This window comes from Giraffa tippelskirchi, chromosome 1, assembly GCF_054371585.1.
Source record: "Giraffa tippelskirchi isolate mGirTip1 chromosome 1, T2T-mGirTip1v1.2.pri, whole genome shotgun sequence".
Lineage (NCBI taxonomy): Eukaryota > Metazoa > Chordata > Mammalia > Artiodactyla > Giraffidae > Giraffa > Giraffa tippelskirchi.
Window position 1 is genome coordinate 213,914,922 of NC_137275.1, and position 23,721 is coordinate 213,938,642.

Sequence of the window (23,721 nt, forward strand, 5' to 3'; positions counted from 1 at the left end):
TGTATGTCCTTATGTGATGAAGAGAGAAGCCGGATCTGGGAGAGGTACCTTTTGGCCAAGAGGCATGGGGTCAATTCAGCAGCTCCCCTCTGGGCTCCTGGTTCATCTTTTTTTTCTTTTTTAAAAAAAATACCCACAAAAAAACAGTATGGTTGAGGATCATCTTTATTGTTAGTGATATATTATTTTACCTTTTTTTTGGCCACTCTGTGTAGCGTATGGGATCTTAGTTTCCCGATGAGGGATTTGACTTGTCAGCTTGGGTTGATGATACTTGCTGCTTCTAATGGGTCAGGAAATGGTTCAAAAATGTCCTTGCCACAGTGGGACTGTGAGACATAAAGATGTGAAAAGTGGAAAAGAGTGTAGAGGTTCATCAAGAAGTTAAAAATAGAACTGCCATGTGATCCAGCAATTTCACTTCTGTGTATATATTACAAGGAAACAAAATTACTATCTTGGCAGGACATCTACACTCCCATGTTCATTGCAGCATCTGTTCCCAGTAGCCAAGAGATTAAAACAACCTAAGTGTCCATTGACAGATGAGATTGAAGAAAGAAAATGTGGTATATCTAGAGTAGAGTATTATTCAGCCTTTATAAAGAAAGACATCCTTCCATCTGTGACTAACATGGATGGACCCTGGAGGGCATTCTGCTAAGTGAAAAAAGCCAGACACAGAAAGATAAATACCTGTAATCTCATTTATATGTAGCATCTAAAAAAATATTGAACTTATAGTAAGAGAGGAGAGTGGTAGATACTAGAGGGTGGGAAGTGGGGGAAAGGGGAGATGTTAATCAAAAGTATAGCTTTTAATTATAAGTTGAATAAATTCTAGAGGCTCAATACATAGCGTGGTGACTATGGTTAAAAACCATGTTACTATATACTTGAAATCTGCCAAGAGAGTAGATCTCATGTGTTATCATTAAACACACAAAAATGGTAGCTGTGTGAGGTGATGGATATATGAATTAGCTTAATTATGATCTTTATTTCCCAGTGTATAGCAAAAATATGTTGTACACTGTAAATATAGACAACTTTTTTCAATCATACCTTAAAGCTGGGGGAAAATGATCCGTTTAAAAAAATGATCTGGAAAGCCTGAAGTTAGTATGAGTGGCCTTGAAGGGAAACCCTGCTTATCCAGGAAACAAACACAGACTCTAGGTAGTGATAAGCCTATCATCTGAGCGCTCATTTTTCTTTTCCAGCTGGTATGTAGGCAGCCGTGTTCATGAACAGTGAAATCTGAGCATATGTGTTCAGAATTTAGTGCTGGTCATCAAATAAAACTTGCAGCAAAACCCAAAGGATAGTTAACAGTAGCTGAGATAGGTCTGTGGGGATGGGTCAGAAGGCAGGGCAGGTCCTGGGAGGCTGGCTATTGATATATTCTCTAAGCTGTCATACAAAGTGAAGTAAGTCAGAAAGAGAAAACAAATATTGGGTATTAATACATATATGTGGAATCTAGAAAACTGGCAAAGCAGAAATACAGATGTATAGAACAAACTTATGGACCTTGAAGGGGGAGGGGGGGAGTGGGATGAAATGGAAGATTGGGATTAACATATATACACTATTGATAGTCTGTTGAGGGCTTCCCAGATGGCGCTAGTGGTAAAGAACCTGCCTGCCAATGCAGGAGACCAAGAGACACAGGTTAGATCCCTGGATTAGGAAGATTCCCCTGGAGAGGGGCATGGCTACCCACTCCAGTATTCTTGGCTGGAGAATCCCATGGACAGAGGAGCCTGGTGAGCTATGGTCCGTAGGGTCACAAAGAGTCAGACACAGCTGAAGCAACTTAGCATGCACACATAAAATAGATAACTAATGAGAACCTGCTGTGTAGCTCAGGGAACTCTACTCAGTGCTCTGTGGTGACTTAAATGAGAAGGAAATCCAAAAAAGGGGATATGTGTATATATATAGCTGTTTCACTTTACTGTACAGTAGAAACTAACACAGCATTGTGAGCAACTATACTCCAATAAAAATTAATTTTAAAAGAATATACTCTCTAACTCTACAGCTACTAGAAATAAGACTCTGGCAGCCTGATCACTCCCCGTCCTTATTCACACGGGAGTGAGAATGATAAATGTCTGATCGGCATTGGATCTGATGGCCGTGATGAAGAGGAAGTGCTGGCCTTGACAACACAAAGGAGGCTAAGGTGAAAGTAATTTCAATGCTCAGTCACTGTCCGCTCTCTTCCCTTACTGCCATCATTGCTTTCTGTCCTGACGTGTCCCGGCCTCTAGAGGATTCCAGCTCTCATCTGCCTTGAGCTCAGGTCCACAGAGAAAATCTTGAAGCAGAATGGCTTAGCAGTGAGGAGAACAGGAGGGGAGCATCTCCCCTATAGGGAGACAGGGCAACCCAGGGCTCAGAAAGCAAGTCAAAGATGGCAACTTGATCCTGTAGCTTTCTTTCAGTGGGAGGAAGGGTCTCCCAGTTCCTGAGTTTCCCTTGGGCTAGACAGCTGGCTGAATGCCTTATACTGGGCATTAAAACCTCAATTGAGTACAGATGGCAGGTTGATGTGGTGGCCGAGCCTGTGGGACTCTGGTGACGAGAGAGAGTGGGCTCCCCAGGCAGTAGTCAACTCCAGCTGATGGGCACTTCGTGGGAATACAATTCAAGGATCTTGTATTCTTCAAGGGCATCTGGAAATCCAGCTTTTGAAGGAAGTCTGTTGATAATTATATCATAACCATTGAAGCACTGTGTGGGCACACCAAACACAGATTTTAATCCAGTGTGGGCTAGATTCATTCCTCACCTCTGACCCCTTCCGAGTCCCCATCCCAGGCCCCCGGTTTCCCATTTTGCCTTTCACAACACTATTGTATTTAATCGTAAAGCTGGTAATATGTGGAGATAGAGTGATAGTATTACAGCTTGAAGCTAATTCCGATGTAGATAGGTTTAGTCCTGTTGGGCAAATAAATAGGCAGCCTGCCAGAAACCCGTCGAGGACCAGCTTATGAGGACCATAAGAAAAATGTAGTCTCAGGTGGAGTCAGTATTGCTGCTTAGATCTGTTCCTTATCCAGCATGCTGGGTCAACTCCCCAGTTGTCTGTAAAAAATAACAACTAAAAACACTCCTTAAAAATGACATTAACATAGAACAAAAGTCACCTTTTTGATGTACGCTTCTCCGAATTTTGTAAGATGTAGATTTATGTAACTGCCAGCACAGGATGCAGAACAGTCCATCAGCCCTCAGGACTCCTCCAGGAAGCACTGTTTTTTAAACTCTGTACACATTGGAATGTTGGAATGTAAGTAGTTCTCCTTGTCTCCACCTTGTACCCTGACTTTAACGCTTCTAAAAATCATTAGAGGTTAGAGGGTTAACCAGAACAAGTTCTTGCTTTTCCGCAATAAATACCTTCTGCTTCAGCCTAGTTTGTTTTTTCTGCTCTAGCCTCTACTAGAGTTATCACATTTAGCAACTAAAATTATAGGATGCCCAATTATTGCATGGGACACACTTTTATACTAAAAAAATGATTTGTTGTTTGTCTGAATTCAGATTTAACTGGGCATCCTACATTTCATCTGGCAAGCTCATCCCCTTCACATATATGCTGCATTCACAACTGAGTTCAGAACCCACTTTTTCTGGGTCTGTGTTTCACCCTGCATGTGAATATGAAAATACTCAGTGGTTTTTTTTTTTTTCTCTTCCTTATTTTTTAAAAATTTTTATTGGAGTATAGTTGACTAACAACTGTGTTAGTTTCAGGTGTACAGCAAAATGATTCAATTATACATGTACATGTATCTGATTTTCAAATTCTTTTCTTATTTAGGTTATTACAGAATATTGAGTAGAGTTTCCTGTGTTATACAGTAGATACTTGTTGATTATCTAAATATAGCGATGTGTATATGTCAATCCCAAACTCCCAATCTATCGATAGTCATTGATTTTAAATAGCAATACGTTTGTAAGAAGATAGGGCATGTATTGGAAGGTTAAGAGGATCTCATCAATACATTCATGTGTTTTGAACCCCCTAGACATGTTTTGAACCCACTAGACACTAGACATTTCCTTTCTGGAGAATAAGAAAGGGACTAGTGTGTGTTGGAAGGCAGAGGACAACTGGATTTCAGGAATTAGGACATTTCCCAGCCCTCTCCCAACCCCCTCCCCTAGCCCAACCTTTGAATAACATAAAACTGTGAAGACTAAACAAAGAGATTGTTCACACTGGGTGATTTTGAAAATAATCACTGGAATGCTAGCCTTCAGCAGCCGGTATATCTTATACTGCATTGAGCAAGATGTGGCCTTGTGTGTCGTCTGTGAGTCACGCAGTGCTCACAATCAGCTCATTCCCAGCCTGGATGTTTTGGTTGAGAATGCTGTGTTGGTTGATTGATTTCTCTTGTTTGTTTGTTTTTTCATTTTTCAATGTTACTACTGTGATTTCAGAATTACAGTGAGACAAGAAGGAAAATCAATTTTATAGAGTACCTTCAGAATGAAGAATGAATGTAAAATTCCAATTTTCTATCTAGACCAATACTGACTTTACCAAAAGTCAGTAAACAGCAATCTAGGGGTCATATCTGGCCTGCAGTCTCTCTTCATAAGGCCCATGAGCAATATGTGGTTATTACATGTGTAAATGGTTGGAAATTTTTTTTTTAATATTTTATGATGTGAAAATCATACGAAGTTTAGATTTCCATATCCACACATAAAGTTTTATCAGAACATACTCCTTACCATTCATTTGCACGTGGTCTATGGCTGATTTTATACTACAGCAGCAGAAGTGAGTAGTTCCCATAGAGACCGTACGGCCTGCAAAGCCTAAAATATTTACTTTCTGACTCTTCATTGGAAAAACCTGGGCTCACTCCTGCTCTAAACTCCGTATCTTCTATGGTTGTGTTTGCCTTTAAGGTCCTAGGAATCTTTTTTTAATTTTTTCCCAAACTTTAAACTTTTTTATTTTGTATTAGAGTGTAACTGATGAACAATGTTGTAGTAGTTTAGGTGAAGAGCAAAGGGACTCAGCCATACATATATATGTATCCGTTCTCCCCCAAACTCCACTCTATCCAGGCTGGCACATAACATTGAGTAGAGTTCCATGTGCTATACAGTAGGTCCTTTTTGGTTATCCATTTCGAATATGGCAATGTGTACATGACCTTCCCAAACTCTAACTATTCCTTCCCCCTGGCAGCCATAAGTTCATTTTGTAAGTCTGAGAGTCTCTTTCTGTTTTGTAAGTTCATTTGTATCATTTCTTTTTTCACCCATAAGGGATGTCATACGATATTTCTCCTTCTCTGCCTGACTTACTTCACTCAATACGACACTTTCTAGGTCCATCCATGTTGTTGCAATGGCATCATTTTATTCTTTTTAACGGCTGAGTAATATTCCATTGTATATATGTACCACATCTTCTTTAGCCATTCCTCTGTTAATGGACATTTAGGTTGCTTCCATGTCTTGGCTATTGTAAACAGTGCTGCCGTGAACATTGGGGTGCATGTATTCTTTTGGATCATTTTTCTCCAGATATATGTCCAGGAGTGGGATTGCGGGGTCATATGGTGGCTCTATTTTTAACCTTTTAAGGAACCTCTGTACTCTTCTTCATAGTAGCTGTACCAATTTACATTCCTACCAACATGGAAGTAGGATTCCCTTCTCTCCACACCCTCTCCAGCATTTGCTGTTTGTGAATTTTTTGATGATAGATATTTTGACTGGTGTGAGGTGATGTATCATTGTAGTTTTGATTTGCATTTCTCTAATAACTAGCGATGTTGAACATCTTTTCATGTGCCTCTTGGCCATCTATATGTCCTCTTTGGAGAAATGTCTATTTAGGTCTTCTGCCCATTTGTTGATTGGGTTGTTTGTTTTGATGCTGATAAGTGTCATAATATGTTTGTAAATTTTGGAGATTAATCCCTTATCTGTCACATCAGTTGCAAATATTTTCTCCCAGCCTGTGGATTATCTTTTTGTTTTGTTTATTATTTCCTTTGCTGTGCAAAAGCTTTTGAGTTTAAGTAGGTCCCATTTGTTTATTTCTGCTTTTATTTCCATTATTCTGGGAGATGGATTAAAAAAGATGTTGCTGTGATTTATGTCAGAGAATTCTGCCTATGAAGGTTCTAGGAATCTTTTGGCTAAAGATGTGACTGTTGTTTGGTTGCTGACAGTTCAGAACAGTAAAGCTCCTAGACATATATCTGGAGAAAACTCTAATTCAAAAAGATACATGTACCTCAATGTTCACAGCAGCACTATTTACAGTGGCCAAGACATGGGCTTCCCAGGTGGCGCTAGTGGTAAAGAACTCACCTGCCAGTTCAGGAGATATAAGAGATGCAGATTCGATCCCCGGGTTGGGAAGATCCCCTGGAGGAGGGCATGGCTACCCACTCCAGTATTCTTGCCTGGAGAATTCCATGGACAGTAGAGCCTGGCAGACTACAGTCCATGGGGTCTCAAAGAGTTGGACATGACTGAAGCAACTTAGCCCAGTATAGCACAAAAAAAGAATAAAATAATGCCATTTGTAACAATATGGATGGAACTAGAGATGATTATATTTTGAAAAATTGAAGTAAATCAGCACGACAAATATCACTTATATATGGAATCTAAAAAATATGGCACAAATGAACTTATTTACAAAAGCGAAATAGACTCACAGACATAGAAAACAAACACGGTTACCAAAGGAGAGAGCGGAGGTGAAGGGAAGGATAAATTAGGTTGAGATTAACATATAAACACTATAATATATAAAATAGATAAACAACAAAGGCCTACTGTATAGTGTAAGGAGCTATACTCAATATGTTATGATAACCTATAAGGAAAAAGAATATATACTGAAGTTAAACATTTTATATATATGTTGTACCAAACTTAAAACTAACAGCATTGTAAATCAACTATATTTCAATAAATTTTTTTAAAAAATAAAGAAGGCAGAGTGAATGAGAAAGAAAAACAGTAAAGCATAGACACTCTTTTCACTCTCTTCTGGGTCATTATGATGAGAGGCTGATAGTTACTGAAATGCTCACATGTTGAGTTTTGCTACTATAGAGTTTCCTTGTTATTTCCTCGCTCTCTAGCCAACTATGTGTTTTCTTTTGAAAACCAGAAAATCTGATCTCTTAGAAGTATCAGTTTGGCCCATCTAAAAATAAATGATTGCATTGAAAGCCATTTTTTTCCACCGACAGGGGTTAAGAGGGTAGAGGAAAAGCACTGGTGAGTCTTCATGTCATTTTTATTTCTCCCCAGAAATTGCCAGGAGCCTCATGCTGTGCTCCCTGGGGGATTTTAAGGGTGCAGTGTCAGAATGGGAGTCAGAGAACATGCCCACCACATCCCCTGAGTCAGAGCAGGAAAGTGGCTTCTGACCCACTGCCCTGTCATTCATTAGCCCTTGGCTGAGAGTCATTTACCTTATGGACGTCATAGGGCGAATGGCTTCATTTGCAAATGAAGTGACCAGTGGGGGTCAAAGCTGCCAATGGCCTGTGGCAGCAGAGTCCACTCTGACTCCCTGAACCATCAACTGTTTCCTTTCTGCCCCCCTTCCCTTTCTTGTCCAAAAGGGCCAGCTGCAATTTTGAGTCTTGTCTGCCTGGAAATTTCCAAAGGGACTTTGGTGACTTAGTAAATATTTTCAGATTGCCCAAGGTTTGGAGAGATAGCAGAGCCACAATTGTGAAATCAGATTTACAAAGGGATTACTGACATACTTGGACCGGCCGTGTGAGCATGGTGGGGAGGAGAGTGGAGCAGGCCGTGGGGTGGACACTTGTGGGTCCTCCCTCGACCAGCGGATGGCTTTTGCCTTTCTGGTCAGACATATGCCAGTCCCTGAAATAATTCTCTTTCTGGATAACTTCTGAGCAGCTGCTGGGAGAATAGGAAGCCGAGCATGGGGTTAGTTAAGGTTTCCTTGACTGCGATACTATTGACAGCTTGGTCCAGATAATTCTTTACGGTGGCAGTGGGGGCTGTCCTGTGCATTGTATGATGTTTAGCGGTATCCCTGCTCTCTAGCCAGTAAATTCCAGTAGCATTGCCCATGCCCTAGCATGACAATCAAAAGTGTCCCCAGACCGCTAAATGTTCCCCAGAGGACCAAATAAGCCCTTTGACAACCACCAATGTAGTATAATGTAAGGGTTATCTGACCAAATGTAGTTCCCATATTTTCAGCATTAGGGATTCATTGCTTTAAGTCTTCCCTTTCACCCTGCGGGATTCATTCCTTGAAGTCTTGGAGACTTTTACAGTTTTCAGAATCACCCATGAAAATACAAGCTTCTCACAAAGGGTAAAGCCCTGAGCCTGAGAGGACAAATGGTTTTCATCCCATGTCAACTCTGACTGTCTTGGGAAGATGCCTAAAGCTGCAGGTGGCCTTGGGGAAAGAACAACATGATAGATGAGAGTCATCTTTGATGTACTTATGTCCAGGGGATAAGGACATCCTTGCCTACCCTTTGTGTGTAAGGAGCCTTCTTACCTGGTGTCTCTGCAGAGATGTATCAGTCAGACCCTCTTCTGGGGTGGTAACTGCTCCCAAGGGCGCCATTCACACATGCTCACTGTGGCTGTATTTGTTAGGGCAGTTTTCTAGCAGGTGCCAGAAGGTGTCTTGAGGAAGAGGTATCTTTTCTAGATCCTGCAGAGCTGCTGTATGGACTGGCAGAGGTGCTGTAATTGGCTTGATGGGAATAAGCAGTAGGAAGCACAAGGAGGCAGGGAAAGAGGGTAATTCCCATCTCTTCCCTTTCATTTGATTATAAGCTCCTGGAGGACAAAGACAGTGTCAGTGTCATCACAGTACATTGCTGCCTTCACGATACATTTTACATAGCGCCAAAGCCACTTGCAGTTCAGTTCAGTCGCTCAGTCGTGTCCAACTCTTTGAGACCCCATGGACTGCAGCACACCAGGCCTCCCTGTCCACCACCAACTCCTGGAGTTTACCCAAACTCATGTCCATTGAGTCAGTGATGCCATCCAGCCATCGCATCTTCTGTCGTCCCCTTCTCCTCTTGCCTTCAATCTTTCCCAGCGTCAGGGTCTTTTCCAATGAGTCAGTTCTTCACATGAGGTGCCCAAAGTATTGGAGTTTCAGCTTCAACATCAGTCCTTCCAATGAATATTCAGGACTGATTTCCTTTAGTATGGACTCGTTGGATCTCCTTGCAGTCCAAGGGACTCTCAAGAGTCTTCTCCAACACCAAAGTTCAAAAGCATCAGTTCTTTGGTGCTTAGCTTTCTTTATAGTCCAACTCTCACATCCATACATGACTACTGGAAAAACCATAGCTTTGACTACATAGACCTTTGTTGGCAAAGTAATATCTCTGCTTTTCAATATGCTGTCTAGGTTGGTCATAACTTTTCTTCCAAGGAGCAAGCGTCTTTTAATTTCATGGCTGCAGCCACCATCTGCAGTGACTTTAGAGCCCCCCCAAATAAAGTCTGTCACTGTTTCCATTGTTTCCCCATCGATTTGCCATGAAGTGATGGGACCAGATGCCATGATCTTAGTTTTCTGAATGTTGAGTTTTAAGCCAACTTTTTCACTCTCCTGTTCTACTTTCATCAAGAGTCTCTTTAATTCTTCTTCACTTTCTGCCATAAGGGTGGTGTCATCTGCGTATCTGAGGTTATTGATATTTTAGTAACCTTAAAGCAGGGTTCTTAAATTGTTTTATGACTCAGATTCCTTCCCAGGCTTGTGAACTCAGAATAATGCTTCAGTGCACAAAATAAAATGCATAGGATTAAAAAGATGACCAATTACATTGAAATACAGGCAGGTCAATATTAGAAAATTGTGATAGGTAACATCTATGCTTCTATATTTGGAGAAGGAAATGGCAACCCCCTCCAGTATGCTTCCCTGGAAAATTCCATGGATAGAGGAGCCTAGCGGGTTACAGTCCTTGAAGTCACACAGAGTCAGACATGACTGACCACACAGCACATGTTTCTATATTATTGTATTAAATAAAATCTAGTGGCAATTCCAGTAGTCATGTGTGGATGTGAGAGTTGGACTATAAAGAAAGCTCAGCGCCGAAGAATTGATGCTTTTGAACTATGGTGTTGGAGAAGATTCTTGAGAGTCCCTTGGACTGCAAGGAGATCCAAGCAGTCCTTCCTAAAGGAAATCAATCCTGAATATTCATTGGAAGGACTGATGTTGAAGCTGAAACTCCAGTACTTTGGGCACCTGATGTGAAGAACTAACTCATTTGAAAAGACCAATACTGGGAAAGATTGAAGGCAGGAGGAGAAGGGGACGACAGAGGATGCGATGGCTGGATGGCATCACTGACTCAATGGACATGAGTTTAAGTAAACTCTGGGAGTCGGTGATGGACAGGGAGGCCTGGCGTGCTGCAGTCCATGGGGTCTCAAAGAGTTGGACATGACTGAGTGACTGAACTGAACTGAACAATACATATTCTGATTTCTAATTATTGATGAACATAAGTGATATTCATCTCGCACAACTATAATGTGATATGACAATACCTCCAGGTACCTACTTAAGACAAAGTCATAGGTACTGAAAATATTTCTGAGGCTTGTCCTTCTGTTTGTAACTGAAGGTGATGCAATATTTCAGCTCTAATAGCCTTTAAATGGCTGCTGTGTGTTCTGGCTCATCCCTGGACTCCTTGAATTCTTTTTTTTTTTTTTCAAATAAGGTATGACTATTTATTTTTATCTTTTTTTTTTTTTTTGGTGGCGCCACATGGCATGCACGATTTTATTAAATAGTTCCCAAATCAGAGATCGAACCCTTGCCCCCTGCAGTGAAGTGCGGAGTCTTAACTGCTGGACAGTCAGAGAACTCCCCCTGAATTTTTTCTTAGCCAGATGTCTGCTTTAAAGCTCCCTCTCTGCCCTGGAGTAGGAAAAAGGCGACCCACTCCAGTACTCTTGCCTGGCAAATTTCATGGACAGAGGGCTGCAGTCCATGGAGTCACGAAGAGCTGGACAAACTGAGCGCACACATGCACTGTCCCCTCACCTGACGCCACCCCGGCCACCTGCTTGAGGCTCTTCCCTAGCAAGTCTCTCCAGGTTCCTTCTTCTGCATAACTTTCCATCTAAACTCTCCCAGCTGGGTTGTGTCTCTTGTCTCCTATCTAGGTTCAAAAGGCAAGGAAGCATCCGGCCCCCACTTGGGGTTCCCAAGTTTAAGAGAGAGAAGCCGTCACATCCTAGATACTCAGTGAGTCCTCGTTCAGATGAACTGGTCGCTTTACCAGCTTCCCCCTTTTATCTGGGGCCACGACAGGATGCTTGGGCTGTGTTGCCCTCACCAAAACCGCACAACTTAAAAGCTGAGGATTATGTTTTCTTCGGTGACCTTACTGAGCACTGTAGCTGGGGATGGCAGCCTGTCAGACAGCCCCGAGGGGCTGTTCCAAAGAGATGAGGGAAGAGGCAGGATACATAGGATGAAACAAGCGTGAGGTTCAACATCAAAAGATGGCTATTCACACAAACAAAAAACCCCCAGACATCTCAAGTTAATGATTTTAGTGCTTTTCTTTGTATGGGAAGATGCAAGAGTCTGGCTCATTGAAATTTCTTTTGATATACATCTTATCTAGGGCCACTGTCATTTTTATTCTCTTTCTTGAATTCCCCTCAGGGTACACCTCTGGGGCATCTGCAGTTGCTGATGGCTTGATGGTGGGCAGCAGCCTTGTTGACTGGAATGGCAGGTGACTTTTTTCCATCCACAATAATATTTGAGCTCAGTTCCCTCTTAATGCCTTCCTTCCCCATGGAGAGCAGCTTTCAGTCTGGTTCATCCCATTCCTGGAGGTCTGCCGATCTCCCCTTGAGAAAAGAGAGAGCTGGACACCCACTGTGACCTTGAAAGCAATAGTGAGCAGCAACCTTGAGCAACAGTGACCCCACTGCATGCATGTACCCCAAGCAGCTGGGCACAAGCCATCCCCATCCCCATGGCACACCTTGCTGTGGACCACCAAGGCAGGAGTTGTGCCTATGAACCAGGAGCCAGGGTATTCAGGATGGCCACAAGGGAGTTTCAAAATACATAAATAAAGATGAGCCACTAGTAATTAGTTTCCTCTGACATTAAGGTCAGCAGGTTCCAGAATGTCCTGTGTGGGGTTAGTACCTGTGTTTTTCACCCAGTGAACCCATGGGCAGTCTAACAGTTTGGACTACTGTGGCTTCTGAAGTTCCTTTTTCCCCTGGATTGTTATAAACAGTCTGTGTTAGTTTCCTAGGGCTGTCATAACCAAGTGCCGCAGACTGGGTGGCTTAAATGACAGAAGTGTATGGTCTCCCAGTTCTGGAGGCTGGAATGCAAGATCAAGTGTCTGCAGGCTAGGTTTCATCTGAGGGCCGTGAAGGCAGGGTCAGCTCCAGGCTTTTCTCCTTGTCTTGTCCCTGCCCCTGTCTTATCTCTTCACAAACTCTTTTACATGTGTCCATGTCCAGATTTCCCCTTTTCATAAGGATACCAATCATTCCGGATTAGGCTCTGGCATAATGACATAATTTTCATGACCTCTGTGCATACATATGTGTGTGCTAAGTCGCTTCGGTCATGTCTGACTCTTTGCGACCCTAAGGACTATAGCCCGCCAGGCTCCACTGTCCATGGAATTCTCCAGGCAAGAATCCTGGAGTGGGTTGCCATGCCCAACTCCTCCTGAGTCCCAGGGATCAAACCTGTGTCTCTTATGTCTCCTGCATTGGCAGGTGGGTTCTTTACCACTAGCGCCACCTGGGAAGCCCAACACCTCTGTAAAGACCCTATTTATAAATAAAGTCACACCCTGAGGTGCTAGGGCTGAGGGCTTCACTGTATCTGTAATGGAGGGACGTCATTCAACCCATACCAGGGTCTCTGCTTATTGTCAAGTGGCACTTGCGTCTCACAGTGATGGCCATTCACATCCTAGTCTGCTTCTGGCTGTGGCAGTAGACACTGTGTCCCAAGGGAAGTGGCCCAGGGACTCAAGAGTAGTGGGGTGCCATTCGCCACTCAAGCCTCTGCCCTTTGTCACACTCCTGACTTCCTCTTAGCACCCAGGACCCTAAGGGTCCCCTAACCCTTTGTCTCCAGTAGAAGCCGTTTATCTTCATAGCCTCTAGTCAAGGCCAAGAACGGCATTTCACACTAAGATGTGATGAAGAAAGCTTAAATATTCCCTCCACAAAAGCCAGTTAAGAACAGAGGGTAGAGCTTCAGACCACATCCCAGAACTCAGAATATCAGCTCAGGAACCATCAGGGCTGTTTTGTTCAAGGGCCCTGGATTGTCCCCTTCCTCATCACCAAGAATGACCAAAACATTCCTGGTGGATTCATAGCGCTTTTAGCGTTTGCAGAGTTCTCTCACTTTCATGCTCTTTTTGTGCATCAAAGAACAGGACAGGTGTCATTTTCTGCATTTCATTTCAGAGAAAACGTCATTTCGGCTATGTAACTTGTCCAAGCTCATCCAGGGCTGTGTCCTGCACATCTCTCTGCCTCCGGCACACCTACCCCGTGGCCCTCCACCTCTCCTCTGGGTCCCCACGGTGTGGTCCATGTGGCCTGTGTCTCATAGGTTTGCTCATTTCCTTACTCTGCCCCAGGGCTCCATCCAGCCCCTCCTGTCCTCCCTAAAAAGCCAAAAAGAAGCCTAGGCCTGGTGAGGGTGGCCAAGATGAGAACGTTCCTTGTTCCAAGTTCTAGGCCAAACGGGCAGCGTGGACAAAGGCTCAAGGCTCGTGATGGAGCAGAGTAGCAGCAGGAAATGACAAGGAGGTGGGTGTGGCTGGAGCGTGCCAGGAAGTGAGGCCACAAGGGCAGTGGGTGCTGGGTCACAAAAGACCAGGCGTGCCAGGTTCAGGGGCCAGGACTTGGTCCCATGGTTGGTGGAGCCACGAAGACCCAGGGTTTATCAGAGATTGCTCTGGTGGCAGAGTGGAGGCCAGGGTGCTTGCCTGCTTGCCCAGTGTGCCATTGCTGTTGGAGCTGGTAAATTGCTGAAGCCTTCTGAGGTGGCCTCTCTATTTTGTGCAGGGGTCACCTTTCGTTCTTATTATTGCTCATGTCATTCTCTGTAGACGGAAACCCAGAGGCAGCATCTGAACCAACTTCAGCTGAAAGCCTGATTGTCGATAGAGGCCAATTTAGAGTTGGAATGTGGAGGCTATTTCTGGACACTGTGACATCCTGTTCAACTTTCAGAGGAGCCTGAGAATAAAGGGATGACTCAGTCTGTGAGCTTATTTTTAGGAAAAGCTGAGAATTCAGTCTAGAGCCACTCAGAGTCCTCCGTGCCTGCTAGTACAGAGGTGCTATTGGTGGAGAGGATGCTGAGCAGAAATGCTGTATTTATCATCAACTGTTACCCAGTGCCTCCTACACGCCAGCATGTGGTTTATTGATTTGAAAACAAGATGAGAATCAACGTAAACAAACCTTTGAGTCAGAGAAGCCTATTTTAGGGCATTTACTTTTGAGAACTGACTTTGGAGCTAAAGAATTAATATCATAAGCGCTTCTGTTTATTGGGCATTTAATATGTATTAATACAACATATTTTGCTTTGCTAACATTTAATGGGAACTTTGATACTCTGTTAAAGGTATAGTGCTGTTATCACTATTTTAATAAGCAGGGAAATGTTGACTCAAGGAGGTTAAATATTATTCTAGGCAAAGGTGGCTGAGTTTGAATTTGACCCCAAATCTGGCTCCAAAGCCCATGCAAAGGATCACTCCAGGTCTGGCAAATAACTGCCTCTCTTGGGTCTTGTGGGTTCGATCCCAGGGTTGGGAAGATCCCCTGGAGAAAGGAATGGCTACCCATTCCAGTATTCGTGCCTGGACAGAGGAGCATGGTGGGCTTCAGTCCATGGCGTTGCCAAGAGTCGGATACGACTGAGTATCTAACTTGGTCCTGTGTATCACTAATTAATGATGGGATTAATGCCAGTTCAGCTCAGATTTGGCCTCAGAATCCTCCTCAACACAGTGCTCTCAGTGGGGTTACTGTGACCAACCTAGCAGCTTAGTATTTGAGATAAAGCCCATCTGTCATCTTAGTTTTATCTTTGCTTTAGTTCAAAATGGAGTCTTTAAGTCTGGAGAATCTGTTATTGTTGATTTCTACAGCTCTATTTCTAGCCTTTTATTTTCTAAACACTTGGAAGCAGTACAGCATTCACTACTGTTTCCTTTTACAGTCAGTGGAGACTCTGTATTCTTTAATAGGGGTTTCTGACTGCCTTGGAGGGAAGAATGACATTTGAGGACCCCAAGCCTTGATTAGACAATTGGCTTATGTGTGGGTGTCTGCAATGGTGACTGGGAGATGGAGAATGAGCCTTAAGAACTTAGGCCATTGATAGCAGTAAACCTTCTAAACAGCCCAATCTGATTAATTACAGCAGGGTGGTGAGGTGGGATGGGTGGATGTGGTAGGCAGCCTGGAAGAGCAAGATGGAGGAGCCAGCTCGGGGGAAGCTTGCTGCTCTTCAGTTGTGGTGAAAAATGTCACCTCAGCTGGCAAACCTGTTGTCCTCAGAGTTACGCACTCATGGGAGCTTGAGGTCCCAATGGGGTGAAAAACTGAAAGTAAAGTGGAACTTGCTCAGTCGTGTCCAACTCTTTGCGACCCCATGGACTGTGTAGCCCGCCAGGCTCCTCTGTCCATGGAATTCTCTATGCAAGAATCCCGGAGTGGGTTGCCATTCCCTTCTCCAGAGGAAGTCCTTAAAAGCAAGCTCAGATAAGAGAAAGGGGAAGAGGATTCCCAGGATGGTGGCAAAGGGGGAACCTAGTACCCAGCCATAGAATGAGATAGCAATCCATCTAGAAGGAATTTTTCTTTTTTTCAAAGATTGGAGTATAATTCCTTTGCAATGTTGTGTTAGTTTCTGCTTGCAACAATGTGAATCAGCAATAAGCCTACATATGTCCTCTCCCTCTTGAGCCTCCCTCTTCACCCCCCATCCCACTCCTCCCCCCAGCCCCTCCCACTCCTCTAGGTCATCACTGAACACCCAGTTGAGCTCCCTGTGTTACACAGCAGCTCAGAACAAAGCTCTTGGTCAAGATCAAAAAACCAGAACATAGAGAAAGAGGAATAGAGATACATTGCTTAGAAACATGGAGGCTGTCATGATTTCTTCAAGATTCCAGGTAATTGAACTCTAGTGGAGTTGAACAGTTGAAATGGATGAAAGGCAGCACATAGGGGTCATCAACGCAGAGTACATTCAATAAAATTAGAACCTTCTTGCTTTACTTTTTAAAAAAAAGGAAAGACAAATCCAGCTTAGGTTAGTAGCCTCTAGAGCCTGTCATCAGTCAGTGTGCAGGATTTCAGGCATAGGCCTGGGCTTTAGGGCCGGGACTCCAGGCCCCAGGAATGGAATAGCTAAGGGTGTGGTGAGATGCATCTGATGTCTGGTTGTCAGAACTGAGGCAAGAGGTCGGGCAGAGGTGGAATCAAAATGCTGCTGCCCAGACTGATTGGTCCTGGCAGACAGTGCTCTCTCCCTGCTGATTTCATCCTGTTGAGCCTTATTTTCTGGGTGTATATGTTATGCAAGCTTGGGGGACCCTTCAGATTATTTGGATCCAAGCCAGAAAGAGGGTTACCTTGGAGACAAATTTATTATTTCATCTCTCCTGAGATGCTGGTGAGTTGCCAAGCAGAGATCAGAGACCTGGAAGCTTTCACCAAGCTTTACGACCCAGCCCATCTAGTCCTCATCAGCTCAACAGCCTGATGCAGGTGTGTGTATCAGCTGCATGGGAAGGATGCAGAAGGGACAAAAGCAATTTGGTATCAACAGGAGGAGAAGGCGCACAGGCTTTAATCCTCCACCCTTCATCATGCTGCTCCCTCCTGTAGCAGACACAGTGCAGAGATGAGATGGAGACAACAGCTTGGAAATAGTGTCTGCATTTGATTAGTATGTGCACCTTGAGAATTAAAAAGTAAATGAGATTAATGCATGTCTAAATGAAGACATTCACCTTACATACACTCCTTAGAGCTTGGGAGCCCTATGGCTGTGTCCCAGACCAGACACATAGAGTCCAAAGAAAATCAAAGACTGTCATATAACTGTCTGGCCACCCTTGAAGCCCCACTTTTTTCTAGGTGGTTCCAGAAAAGGACAACTCCCAGCCCAGCTCCGACAGCTGAATTAGATGGCTGAGTTGTGGCATTGCTGCTGCCAAAACTGCTTGGATGGTTCCCCCAGGGGGCTTAAGGATGCGGTCAAGTTTCCTGGTTTACCCTGAGTTAAGCAGAAATTGCCACCTGGCCAGGTGGCGTTATGTCCATGTCACCTCATCATTGGAGAAAATGCATTACAGCCTCCTGCAGTTTCTTTCATGAAATGGAGCATGGCATCAAGGAAATAAGATAGTCAGCATGGCATCACAGCGGGTCAGAAATAGTATCATCTACATATTTAGATTATATTTTAAAATTCAGTTTACACACAATAGGAACTCAGTTAATTAACTCCAAGCTGTAATCTCAGTCGGATTTGAATGGATCTGCATTTCAATAGCTTATTCCTCCAAAATAATATTAAGAAGCCCCATAGCAGCCTGTCATTCTAGGGCTAAAATCATAAAACTTGGTTGTTTTCTCCTTGTTTTCAACAACCATTATTATTTATGCAATACTAATGAAATCAAGCAGTTAGTATGACTTTTTTGTAGTTGAGGTTAATTTGTCAATTTCCTGCCAGTCTTCCAATACCTCCAGCACACATTTTCCTGGTTAGTTGACAAATTTAATGATGGTAGTGCCGAGAGGACTGGCAAAGTTTACTTCTGTGAATCTTTTCCCAAATCATAACTGGTTGATCTTTTTTCCTTTGAGTTTTCCAGGACAAAGGAATTCTTATATTTAGTAGCATCTTTTCATTCTAAACAAAACGTGAAATGTGCAAAAAAGTAAAAAGAATGAAATCATTTAAAAGTGCCTGGCCTGGGGCCTGACCCTAAATAAATATTTTAACATTCTAAAAGGAAAAACAATGCCCTTGATTTTGACACCAAAGAAATTTGGGGGGTTTTCTTGGCATCACTTTTATGTAGGTGTAATTAGACTCCATGTGCATTTTACTTCGAGTTTTTCTCACTTAACATTTACATGAACGTTTTCTCATGCTGTTATGAGATTTTCATAAATAGAATTTTAGTTGATTACATAATCACTAGTAAGGAGTACATTTAGCTGTATCAGAAAGCCTGAGAAACAATAGCTTAAGTTTTTTTAGCTTGAAAGAAAAAATTGGAACAACTGAGGATGATCTTGGGGTAGGGAGACTGCTCATTGAAGGCAGAAGGAGCTTTTCTTTTCTTTTTTTTGGAGCTTTTCTTTTCTTGCACTATGTAAATATTTTTAATGTCCAGAGTTTATAATCTGAGGACCAGAGCTTTCTCCCGTACTCAAGTTTATAAATTCTCAAATGGCTTATGAGGCCAGTACAGGTACTTCCTCCTGTCTAATTTGGTTTCTGGGAAGACTTCATTCAAGTCCTCAATGGTCATCTGATCAGGTGGAATTATGTTTCTTATCTTCTCTAGCTCTTTCTCATGTTCCTGAATCCTGGTCTTTGAGCGAGACAAAAACTCAGCACAACTTTTCACATGTTCTTTTTCTTCAGGATCCACCTTGGCAGTATAATTTATCCTCCAGCATAGGAACTTTCAGGGCATTAAACTTCTTCTCAGAGTCACCCACCAAGCCAGGCTTTGCCACGTTGGCCATGTAGGAAACCCAGTTGATGGCAGGTAGCTTCTCAGGCAGAGTAACCAACCTAGAGTTGAGGGACTCGCTCCAGGATTTCAGGGAGTTAGCAAAGGCCTTCTGGTTTCAGGGTATGGTCTCCCCAGAAGCTACCCAGTCAATGGCTTTTAGAGCAAGTTTCCATCCAGGCATCTTGAGATCCTTCACTGACCCCCACAGCCCACAGTCCATAGCAGCCCAGGAGGAGATCCTGATGCTCTGCTATCCTTAGGGAAGGCTGCCATGTACCAGGCGTGAGCCTTTCCAGAGAGAGAAGGAAGTTATGGTTTGGGGAGGCTGAGTCACATGATCACCCTCGCTCAAAAAAGTCTAGGAAGGCAAGTTGATACCTTTCCAGCCTATCTGGTGAAGATATGCAGGTGTCTTAGAATGAAGTGGTCAGAATTCCAATTACCATGTCAAAGGGCCATGGATTTCTTTTTTCCGAATTCCAGTTTGATTGCTGCCTGGCAAGTGGCAGGATTTAAAGGGCTGTGCTCCATTTATGACCTCCTGATTTGGTGCTGGAAACACAGATGTACGAACCAAGCAGTCGTGAAAGCTGCATCAAAACCAGTAGATATCAGTTTCAGGGAAGCAGCTGTCAACACAAGATAAAGAAAAATTCCTCAGCGTTTAGAGCTGGCCCTGTTTGAAATTAACTCTTTCATGGGATAATGAGCAACCTGCCCCTGGATGCAGAGACTGAAGAGATAACTTGGTATGTAGGTAGCTGCTGCTGCTGCTGCTGCTGCTGCTAAGTCGCTTCAGTCGTGTCCGACTCTGTGCGACCCCATGGACGGCAGCCCACCAGGCTCCGCCGTCCCTGGGATTCTCCAGGCAAGAATACTGGAGTGGGTTGCCATTTCCTTTTCCAGTGCATGAAAGGGAAAAGTGAAAGTGAAGTCGCTCAGTCGTGTCCGACCCTTAGCGACCCCATGGACTGAAGCCTGCCAGGCTCCTCCGTCCATGGGATTCTCCAGGCAAAAGAGTACTGGAGTGGGGTGCCATTGCCTTCTCTGATGTAGGTAGAAGGGGCGCTTTATGGATCAGGTGAAGTGGACCGGGTGTACATCTCCATGATTTAAAAATTAGGGTATATTTGCTAAAGCACTTGCCCAAGCACCTAGGGTATTGGCTGTGTGGTAGAGCCTTGTTCCCGTGTTGCTTGTTAGTTACCTGAAATGTAGCTGGTAGAGTGATTTCCAGACACGGCGGATTCACCTCCCAGGCTCCAGGCTCCAGTGCCGTAGGAAAGCCCTGTCTTGGGCTTCCAAGCCATTGCCTGGCTTATAAAGCCGCCCCATCCAAAGTTACACGTGTCTTTTTCCTCACTGCCTGTTAACACGACACTATTATTTTTCCAGAGGCCGTGGATTTCCCCTTTTGTGCCAACAAAAGATGCATCTTCCTCATGGGAAGGATGGTGTGGACTCGGACATAACTCAGTTGTAAAACAAGGAGAAACGTGAAAACCATTGACCCTTCGATTTATTTTGCAAAATGAACTTGCTAAAATGGAAAGTTTCATTCATTAAACTCATTTTCTGTGAACTTAAAGCTATAAAGTAGGTGTGATCAATAAACTAGTGAGCCTAAGCTTATGTAACTCAGGCAGCATGGTTTTTTTTTTTTATGTAACAGAATTCTTCATTTTATTTTAGTTTTGGCTGCGCTGGGTCTTTGTTGCTGCATGGGGCTTTCTCTAGTTGGAGCGAGCAGGGGCTCCTCTTTGTTGTGGTGCATGGGCTTCTCATTGCAATGGCTTCTCGTGTTGCAGAGCATGGGCTCTAGGTCCGTGGGCTTCAGTAGTTGTGGTACACAGGCTTAGTTGCTCCAGGGCATGTGGGATCTTCCCGGACCAGGGATCGAACCCATGTCCCCTGCATTGGCAGGTAGATTCTTAACCACTGGACCACCAGGCAAGTCCAGGATGGCTTTCACTTTAGGTGAAATGAGGATCCACTGGAGGATTTGAGCATCATCTGACCTATTGTTTTTTTTAAAGGATCACTTTAGCTGTGGTGCTGAGGCTAGACATAGAGATCAGATTAGTTACCAAAGGGGAAGGGAGTTGGTTGGTGGGCAAAATGAGTAAGTAGGGTGATTGACGGTTACTTTCAAGAAGTTTTGTCTTAAAGGGCAAAAGAGAAAGGGAGAGGTAGATGAAGAGGAATTTGGACTCAAAGGAGACTGCTTTTAGACATGTTAGAGCATGTTTGAGTGCTGTTGAGAATGATCTGGAGACTGGGGAAAGTTGCTGAGCAAGGAAAAGAGAGAGACAATTCCTGGAAGGACATCCTTGAGTTGGAGAGTGAGGATGTCATCAAGGGCACAAATGGAGGAGAGTCTTCCGAGAGTGATGGCAGAGCCTGTGGGACCAGCGAGGAGGCTGGAGCCTGTGATGGAGGGTGTGGAGGGGGCTTTCTGACTGCTTCTGGTTTCTCAGTGAAATGGGAAGCAAGGTCAACCACTGGCAGTGAGGAAGGGGGAAGAGGCATTGGAAGTTTGAGGAGACAGAAGCTGTAATATCCTCCTCTGAGACAGTTCAAGAGTAATTAATCTAGGGAAACAGATTTCTGGATACCTCTGAGGCCTCCCTACAATTTAAATTCATGAATCAAAAACAAAACCAGACAACACGGTCCTATGTTTTCCTCCAGCATTTTCAGCTGAATATGTGCAGATACAGACAAGCTAAGTATTGGATTTCATCTGAGTTGGGTTTTTGAAAGACTGTGGTCGTAGTTATTGATGGTGGAATCTAAAAGCTTCCCAAAGAGGGAAGTGAGGGCCTGAGGTGGGGAAAGGGCAGTGAAAGGGTGATAGAATCAAAGCAACATAAAAAGGGTATTGTATTTTATGAATTGGATTGTCTTTTATAAATTAAATTGTATTTCCAATGCATGATGGAAAGTTAGCCACATTTAGGACATATGTAATGAGTTTGCATATGTGAAACACCCTATATGATTAGGAATAATTATCTGCTGGTATTTCTGTTTACATTGTGTTTTCTTTTGTGTGTATGTGTGTGTGTGTGTTTTAAATCGGTTATAGTTGTTTTACAAAGATGCTCAGCATCACTAGTTATTAGAGAAATGCAGATCAGAACTACAAATGAGATATCACCTCACACCAGTCAGAGTGACCATCATTAAAAAATCTAACAAACAATAAATGCTGGAGAGGGTATGGAGAGAAGGGAACCCTCCTACACTGTTGGTGGGAATGTAAAATGACACAGCCACTGTGGAGTATATTGTGTTTTCTTAAAGCAAGTCACCGGAGAAAGCAATGGCAACCCACTCCAGTGTTCTTGCCTGGAAAATCCCATGGACGGAGGAGCCTGGTGGGCTGCTGTCTATGCGGTCGCACAGAGTCGGACACGACTGAAGCGACTTAGCAGCAGCAGCAACAAAGTAAGTCACGGTGTATCTGGAAGAAGCTAGATATAAGGCATTCTGGATATAAGGCAGTTGGCCAACTGGGAGGGCGCTGAGCAGAAGCCATGTGTGACATGGGTCACTGGCCCAGCCCCCAGGCCTGGATGTGAACATGCAGCCGGTGCCCCACTGGCCAAGGAGTGGCAGTCTTGGCCGCATAACAGAACTAGGGATCAGTGATGTGTCTGGTCAGAGGCGTGGAGACTGCCCACAGGGAGAGGGCAGGTGACTGTCTGGAGCCAGGATCTGAGGAACTGCTGAGAACTGAGGACAGCAGGTGATGGGAACGCCCATCTGAAAAGGGAGCAAGGTGGTAGGCAGTGTAATAGAACCGCAAAGGAGGGGCAGCAGGGGATTCCAGCCATTCCTCCTGAGTTACCAAGCCTGGATTTGGAGGTGAGGATTGCTGGTGGAATCACGAAGACCGCACAGGTAGCTCAGAAGGAAGGGAGGAACCTGGTGGCTTGGGTCGGGGGGGTGGTTCTCAGCTTTGAACACCCTTCCCACTGTGGTCTGCGCTGGCCCAGACACTGGGCAGGGCTGAGCCTGAGGGTGGGGGCACTGATGATCTCGCTGTAGAACCTGGGGAAAGCAGGGGTGGAGGAAGCAAGGAGGGGTTGACGAGGAACAGCTGTTCTCTTCCCCCAGAGCAGATGGGAGGTTTCCGTACCAGCACACCATTTATATCATCCACGGCAAAATGTGTGTTTATTTCGTCTGTGGCCCCATTGTCCATATTTAACAGAAGTCAGGACAGGGTAAGGGGCTTTCCAAGTGTCGATAGTGGTAAAGAACCCGTGTGCCAATGCAAGAGATGAGGGTTTCATCCCTGGGTTGGGAAGACACCCTGGAGGAGGGCATGGCAATCCACTCCAGTATTCTTGCCTGGAGAATCCCATAGACAGAGGAGCCTGGTGGTCCTACTATTAGGACTTCAAAGAGTCAGCCATGACTAAAGCGACTAAGACAGGGTAAAGGGAAACCACGGGTCCTTCTCTTGGCCTCACTGAGCTTATTCTTGCCTAGGACTGGTATGTATGGTATATTAAGTGTCATGAAATGGGGTGACTCTTCCTGGCATGAGTCTTGATTCTAATCCAGCAGTGTCATGGTCTTTTCATGAGATTCTTCCATGTTTGAGTCTTCTCATCCTTGATAGGAGAAGGCAATGGCACCCCACTCCAGTACTCTTGCCTAGAAAATACCATGGATGGAGGAGCCTGGTAGGCTACAGTCCATGGGGTCGCTATGAGTCGGACACGACTGAGCAACTTCACTTTCACTTTTCCCTTTCATGCACTGGAGAAGGAAATGGCAACCCACTCCAGTATTCTTGCCTGGAGAATCCTAGGGACGGCGGAGCCTGGTGAGCTGCCGTCCATGGGGTCGCACAGAGTCGGACACAACT

The 23,721-nt window shown here is 44.2% G+C and overlaps 1 protein-coding gene, 2 long non-coding RNA genes and 1 pseudogene across 14 annotated transcripts in view; 2 read left to right on the forward strand and 2 right to left on the reverse strand.

Moving 5' to 3' along the window:
• PALM2AKAP2 (PALM2 and AKAP2 fusion) overlaps nt 1-23,721 on the forward strand; it is a 473,479-nt gene that overhangs the window by 122,522 nt on the left and 327,236 nt on the right. The gene's annotated exons all lie outside the window — the stretch shown is intronic.
• Nucleotides 150-13,840, reverse strand: LOC145520325 (uncharacterized). The gene is made up of 7 exons (XR_014064413.1): nt 12,224-13,840; nt 11,096-11,951; nt 8,564-8,850; nt 7,788-7,947; nt 7,488-7,669; nt 3,162-3,280; nt 150-329 (listed from the first exon to the last, which is right to left on the reverse strand). It is a non-coding gene; the product is annotated as an uncharacterized LOC145520325 (long non-coding RNA).
• LOC145520340 (uncharacterized) lies at nt 13,945-14,323 on the forward strand. The gene is made up of 2 exons (XR_014064418.1): nt 13,945-14,079; nt 14,169-14,323. It is a non-coding gene; the product is annotated as an uncharacterized LOC145520340 (long non-coding RNA).
• Nucleotides 18,534-19,020, reverse strand: LOC145520316 (ATP synthase peripheral stalk subunit d, mitochondrial pseudogene; annotated as a pseudogene).